The 6,706-nt window shown below is 50.5% G+C and overlaps 1 protein-coding gene across 50 annotated transcripts in view; it reads left to right on the top strand.

Annotated features, from left to right (window-relative positions):
- The first annotated feature begins 4,489 nt into the window (after positions 1-4,489).
- Positions 4,490-6,706, top strand: part of IKZF1 (IKAROS family zinc finger 1) — a 100,685-nt gene continuing 98,468 nt past the window's right edge. For 19 of the 50 annotated variants that reach the window (XM_077996774.1, XM_077996769.1, XM_077996766.1 and 16 more), the window contains exon 1: positions 4,490-4,994. The gene's annotated coding sequence lies outside the window, so the exon portion shown is untranslated. Of the gene's footprint in view, positions 5,387-6,706 lie in introns of all 50 variants that reach the window. The other 31 variants (XM_077996773.1, XM_077996768.1, XM_028845777.2 and 28 more) reach the window with 2 other exon arrangements.

Here is a 6,706-nt window from a genome sequence, read left to right as displayed (position 1 = left end):
CTTTTGAGAGGGATTTTTCTAAGCTCCCTTGCCAGCCAAGTGTGGAGCAGAAAAGCATTTGCTCAAACCTCCTTTATGATCTCTCCTCACCACCTCCCTCCTTGTGTCCATGAAGCCTCCCCGAGCTCCGGCAACTGTTTAGTGCTATCCTTTGTGTTCCATAAGGCTCATGTCAGAATTTATCATGACACATTTTGCATCAGAATGGAACTATTAATTGTCCACCGACTTTGCTGGATTGTGAGCTCCTTAAGGGACAAATCTTCCCTTCTGCTTTCTTGTGACTACCTGCATCTCAAGAGCCACCTGTGATGGTACACTCTCAATAAATATAGGCTTTCTAAATGAATAAATGAATACATGCCACCAGAGTGTTTATGCTTCCAGAAATCCTGCTCCAATCCTGTTCCTATTCAAAGAATCAACTGGGAGTGACACACAGCTCTGTTTTTCTTTGTTCTGATCTGTTCAGGTCAGATTAATGTATTATATTTTATTACTAATCAAAAACATCTTCAGAAACTTTTCATCCGAAAGTTTTTTTTTGTATAAACCTATCTATCTCCTCCAAATCACTATATCTGACACAGTGTGTTTTTTAGTCTCTTCTAACCAAATGATATTGATAGAAATTTGTTGCTTTTGAGAACCTAGGTGTATTTCTCTTACAAATTTCAAAGGGAATAAAGTGAAAGTATTATCAAGAAGTGGGGAGAATTCATATGTCAGGTGCAGCCCATCCTTGATTCGACACCTATAGGCAGAGATGTGAATGGTCAGTAGGGCTAAAGGATTTCTGTGGTTCCTGCAGAACCAGGAGCCACTGAGGTGCCAAGACAGGGCCTTACAGATGTTTCAGGAAACCGAGCACCCAGAGGAGTGTCTTGCCCGGTTCACCAGGTGCTTCCTACCCAGGCACTGCCAGCAGGACAGTCCTAGTTCTGCACCAGCCCCCTGCCTCTCCTCTGCATCCTGCTCCTTCACCTCCAGTAGCAGGCAGGAGCCAGTGGACTATGCTTAGAAACAGCCAAACCAACGAGGGAGCCCAAGAAAAAGGATCGAGGACCTCTTGATCATTAGTTTTCAAAAACAGCAGAGGCAGAAGCTGGAAGTCATGAAAATTGGGAAAAAGAAACCAAAGAAGCAGTGTCTTTGTTGCAAGTTTCATCCAAGTCCTGGGTCTTTCTTCTCCTGCTCCTGTTCATTTTCAGATGAAACTAAACGAGTTCTCTTAGGTTAACATTATACAAAGATACAAATTAATATATAAATAAGATAAAATTTTATTTTTAGCAAAAAAAAAAAAAAACTTTTGCTGTTATTTAAAAATATTCTTGATGTTTTCCAACCATCAGGGGAAACATGTACTTTTCATTACTGTTAACAGATTTTTTTATTGAAGAAAAATAGAATTATGATAACAACTTCCATACATTATTTCATTTTATTTTACATAATTCTATCAAGACCATTGTGAAGTAGATATGCTCTGCAGATGAGAAACTGAAGCTCAGACTTTAAACAACTTGCCAAACACAGTTAGTAAGAAACAAAAGTATTAACCATATCATATCACCTCAATCATCCTTTTACTTTCCTTTGAAAGTAAAAAAACTCACTCTCTTTTGAAAATCCCATCCAGGTTCTACCTGGACAAAAGTGTCTAGCTGCCTCTTTTTCTATAGTGAGCTCTGAATAAGTAGCCTCTGATTAATCCTATAGGTGGTCTCTATTCTTTCAATAATACAGCCTCAAAAGAAGAAAAATTGGTGATTTAGCAATTATTGTCTGAATAAATTAAACAGTGTTTTATTTAACACTTTAACATTGTGAAGAGGGCAATATATGAATTAATATATAAACAAAATAAAATGGCTTTAGACATAAAATGAAAAAAAAAAGTTTTACATGTTTCAATTTCTCCCTATATGCTTTCCCATCCATTGTGCACTTTACTGTTGTCCCTAAGGGTTTGAACATTTGATTAATATCACCTCTCTGGTCCCTTTGAGTCTATCCACAGACCCCAGGTTACAATAATGTAAACTTGACTTCCTTCAACTCCACCCACTTGGGGGCAAGGGTAAGGCATGGTAACTTCAGCCTGACTGCTGTTTTGTTTTATTTTTGTTTTGTGATAGGGTCTTGCTCTGTCGCCCAAGCTGGATTGATTGCACTGGTGCCAATCATGGCTCACTGCAGCCTCAAACTTCTGGGCTCAAGGGATCCTCCTGCTTCAGCCTCCTAAGTAGGTTGTTGGGACTGCAGGTGCATACCATGGCACCTAATTTTTAAATTTTTAATACAAATGGGGTTCGATTTTTAAAGTTTAAAATTTTTTTATACAAACAGGGTCTTGCTTTGTTGCCCAGGCTGGTCTGGAACTCTTGGCTTGAAGTCATCTTCCCACCTTGGGCTCCAAACGCAGGTGTGAGTCACTGTACCCAGCCAAGGAGCCTGACTCTTCACAGAGCACTCCTCATCTCATTGGGACATTGGTTGGGTTAGCAGGGAACAACAGTTCCTACTTGGAGAGTACTCCTCTCTGTCAGGCATGTGGCAAGGTCTTCCATATGTGATCTACTTAACCCACAAACAACCACATCAGGAAGGTCATATTATCACCAATTTACAGATGGGGAAACTCAGGCTTCCAGAGAATAAGGACCTCAGTCAGATTCATAAGCCCTAACTATCTGGGCTCTTAACCCCACCTGCTCCAGCCTCAGTGGGCTACATCTTGGTGAGATGCCTATGTTTTGGTCCACTGGTCCACTCCTGAGGACCAAGGCACAGGTTTAGAGAGACATACCAGGAGCTAAAGGTACTTCTGCATCCAAGAAAAAGAGGTTTCAGTGTCCCCTTTACATTGCTGGCCTCCCTCTGGGCCTTGTACCTTATGTTTATTGCCTCATTTAATCCAGGTAAAGACTCTTTAGGATTCGTGGCATGTATTCTTTTTACAGACAAGGAAGATGACACTCAGGGGTTTGGATAACCTGCCCAAGGTCACGCAGTGGAGGAGAGGACTAGAAGGTAAATCAATGCACCTTTCACTACCTTCCCCTTCTCCCGGCTGTAGCAGTGAGTTAACTGGCTCAGGCTTGCCCAGCGGAATGCCCTTCAGGACACACTGAGTACTGTAGTAAGAGCTGCATATGCGCCCAGGAAGAATGTGGACAGACACTGTTTGTGATTCACGGGTAGAAGGGCCTCCTCCCAGGGGCAGCAGAGGCAGATCCTGTCTCTGGTGTGCCCCGGTCCCCGACCTGGAGGCCTCCTGGGCCAGGCCAGGACCTTCCCCGGTGGCGATGGTCACCAGCCACGCTCGACTGCCCTGAAGGGACATTTTCTGCTTATTCCCTTGCCCAGCTGTGCCCTCCACCTGGAAGGCCTGTGCCCTCTTCGCCTGCATGTCCTACCCTGAGGAGGCTCCCTTGGTCTTTCATCGCTCTCCCTGTTGATCTTCACGCCTTCCCGAACCACCGCGCCCAAGCAGGGGCACAGCCTCGGCCCTCTTCACAGGGCGCTCCTCCTCACAGGGGTGCCCGAGAATTTTATTCTGTGCCTTCCTGGTGGCTCCTACAAGTCTGGAAGGGCAGGAGGCGCATCTCACTCCTCTGGGTCCCCTCCCCTAGCGCCTGGCGGGAGCCCAGGCTGCATGTGTGGAATTCATGACTTTTTCTCTCCTGCTCAAGCTGAACACACTGCTGGCTCCTGCTCGGGTGGAGCCCGGCTAATCAGAATGAGGGGCTCCCCGTAGGGCGAAGGGGTGCGCTGTCAGAGGTGGCATTCCCGTTTTACGAAGACACACGGTGTCTTACACGCCAGGGAGAGGTCTGAGACGCAAAGAGCCGTCGAGCGGGCTAAGGGATTGCTTCGCTGTCACCTCCGCCTGCAGCCACCCTTCCGCACGCACTTGCGTGTGCACCCAGGCCAACATGGAAGGCGCCATCCTAACTTCTGCCGTGAGCAGGTGGGAGGGAAGAGAGACGAGAGGTATTCCATTGGTTGTCTGGGAAAATGAATTGCACCTTCCCCTCCCTTGCGGAGGATCAACTTTTCCCACCCCCTCGGGTGGGCACTCGCATCCTGGGGCCGGAGCCCGAACCCGGGAGCCAAGGGGCCCCAGTTCCAGGGACGTGAAGCTGAGCGTACAGCGGGCGCTCCCAGACACTGGGGAAAGTGCTTTACGGTGTCCCGAGTCCCTCGAGTCTCGCCAGCTGGGCGAGCGTGCGGGTGCCCCGACCGACTAGCGGCCCGGGGTGCAGGGTGGCGGGCCCAGCGGCGCGCGTCCCCCTCCCTTTCCTGGGGGTCCGCACGTGTCGTCCGCGCCGCCCTCCCCCCCACGAGTAACGCGCGGGTCCCCCAGCCCGGTGGCCGAGCTGGGCTGCCCGGCCCCCGGGCACACCGCCGGCGGCCGCATCCCGTGCGGGGCCGCGGCGCGATGCTGCGCTGGAATGAGGAAGCGCGGCGGCAAGGGGAGGGCCCGGGCGCGGTGCGCGCGGGGGTGGCGGCGGCGCGCCGAGCGGGCCCGGCGCGGGCGAGCGGGCTGCAGCCGGCGGCGGCGCCAGCAGGTACGGCCCGCGCCCGCCGCCGCCCGGGCGGCCTTTTGGAGGCTGAGCCGGAGCCCGGCGCTGTTGCAAAGTTTTCGTGCGCGGCTCCGCTGGCCCAGAGTTGCGGCTGAAACCGGCGCCGCGCGAGCCGGGGGACTCGGCGACGCCGGGGGGACGGGACGACGCGCCCTCTCCGTGTCCCGCTCTGCGCCCCTCTGCGTGCCCCGCTCCGTGTACCGGAGCAGCGAGCGGGGAGGCGGCCGAGACTTGCGCGCAGGGCCAAGCCGGCTGCGGGGCAAGTGGAGAGGGGACCGCTAGCGTGGGTCACCCCAAAGTTTACGGGGCGGCAGGGCGCGCGCTCCGGCCACCCGCCGCTCTGGGCGGCAGCAGGTGGCAACGCGAGGGCGCGGCGGGGGCGGCCGACGCGGAGGGGGCCAGGTACGCGGCCCGCGGGCGGCGCTGTGCACGCGGGGCAGCCGGTCGACCGGGAGCGCGAAAGCCGGGTCTGAGCCGGCTGGGGGCGGGGAGTGTGGCGGAGAAATGGGGAACAATGCGAGTGAGCAACTTCAGGAAGTCATTGTGAAAGAAAGCTGGGAAGAGCTCCGCGGCCAAGTTAGCAGGACACTCTAACAAGTGCCTGCGCGGCCCGCGCCCGGGGCGGTGACTGCGGCGACCCCCCTGGGTCCCCGCGCAGCGCAGCCCAGCCTGGGCGGGACGCTCGGCCGCGGCGAGGCGGGCAAGCCCGGTAGGGCAGAGGGAGCCCCGGCTCCGAGGTTGCTCTTCGCACCCGAAGATCAGTCTTGGCCCCAAAGCGCGACGCACAAATCCACGTGAGTGTTTTCAAATTGAATTTCAATAGGAAAACTTGGGGTAACCGGTGAATTTAAAAAAAAAAAAAAAAGTAAAGAAAGGCGGTAAGATTGGTAATCCCTGGTGTCGCTCCGGTCCGCCTCTCCTTTCTGAGGACAGTGAGAGCATTGACTTCTGTCAAGCGTCTGCCGCTCTGCACTGTGCCAGCAGGTGCAGGACCAGGCCGGCATGGGACACTTCTGAGCAGCCCCACTGTCACCAGGAGAGGAGTTCTAGCTCCCAGCCATGTTGAAATTTATATAGACCTACATATACCCACAGAAGTCAGCCTTTATAAAGTCGTGTGTAAAGAGTTTTCCTTGTATTTGAGCCGAGAGCTTTCTTTTTATACTATAAATATGATGAGATCGAGTCAGAACTTGATTTCTACAAGAGAGGAATTATCCCGGCTTCGAAAAGTTAGTCCTTTTGCTGACCGCAGGTTTGGCGCTCAAGTCACCAAATCTTCTCAGGAAAACCCTTAGTAATATTAAGGCATCAGGTTACTTGCGGTTATGTTTGAAATGTATTTTAAATATTTGTCAAGCATCGCTGCTGATGCCTAAGCAACCTCGTGAAGGCTTGTTTTTCCTACTAATTTGGAGGCACAGAGTATGGCATCTAATGACCGAAACCCGTAGCGATTCCATAGGGTCTAACCAGGCACAGTTTTCAAATGCAGCTTCCCTCTCTCTAGGGACTGCAGCCCACCCAGACTGAATTTCAATGCGGCGCGCTCTGCTTAGGTTACCCACTCACAATTTCCCACTGCACCGCAGGCAGTATATTTCAGCTTTGAGATACCTTGTTTTAAACTTCGAGACAAAATGGTGTTGAGGAAATGTCTCCTTACTAGTCCCATCAACTTCTGTTAAAAGAGGAAAATTTATGGAAGTTGAAAATACTGCGTATGATGTTTAAACTTTCATAGAAATTCAAATGATTTTAAGGCCAGGTTCAGTTTGGTTATGAGCTGAGTGGGGGGAGAAACCCACATAAAAATGTCCTGGGTCCTCTTGAGTTTATTTCTTTGTTTGAAGATGTTTGTTCAATGAGGTTTATTGTACTCATCTTTTATGTGGAGTTCTAAAAAGTAACAATTTTGTATTATTTATATTAGAATGTGTCAATTTCTGTGACAAATCAGATCAAATTGGGCTGCGGCTTAAAATGTACACGAGGCAAATATTCATGACAAGAAGATTCACCTTCTTACGCTGTAAAACGCAGAACACGTTAAAGAAATACTGTGTACACATACAAATAATGATGTCACATTAAAAATACTACATTATTCTTGC

The sequence above is a fragment of the Macaca mulatta genome, chromosome 3, assembly GCF_049350105.2.
Source record: "Macaca mulatta isolate MMU2019108-1 chromosome 3, T2T-MMU8v2.0, whole genome shotgun sequence".
NCBI lineage: Eukaryota > Metazoa > Chordata > Mammalia > Primates > Cercopithecidae > Macaca > Macaca mulatta.
This window is presented reverse-complemented; position numbering and strand designations above follow the sequence as displayed.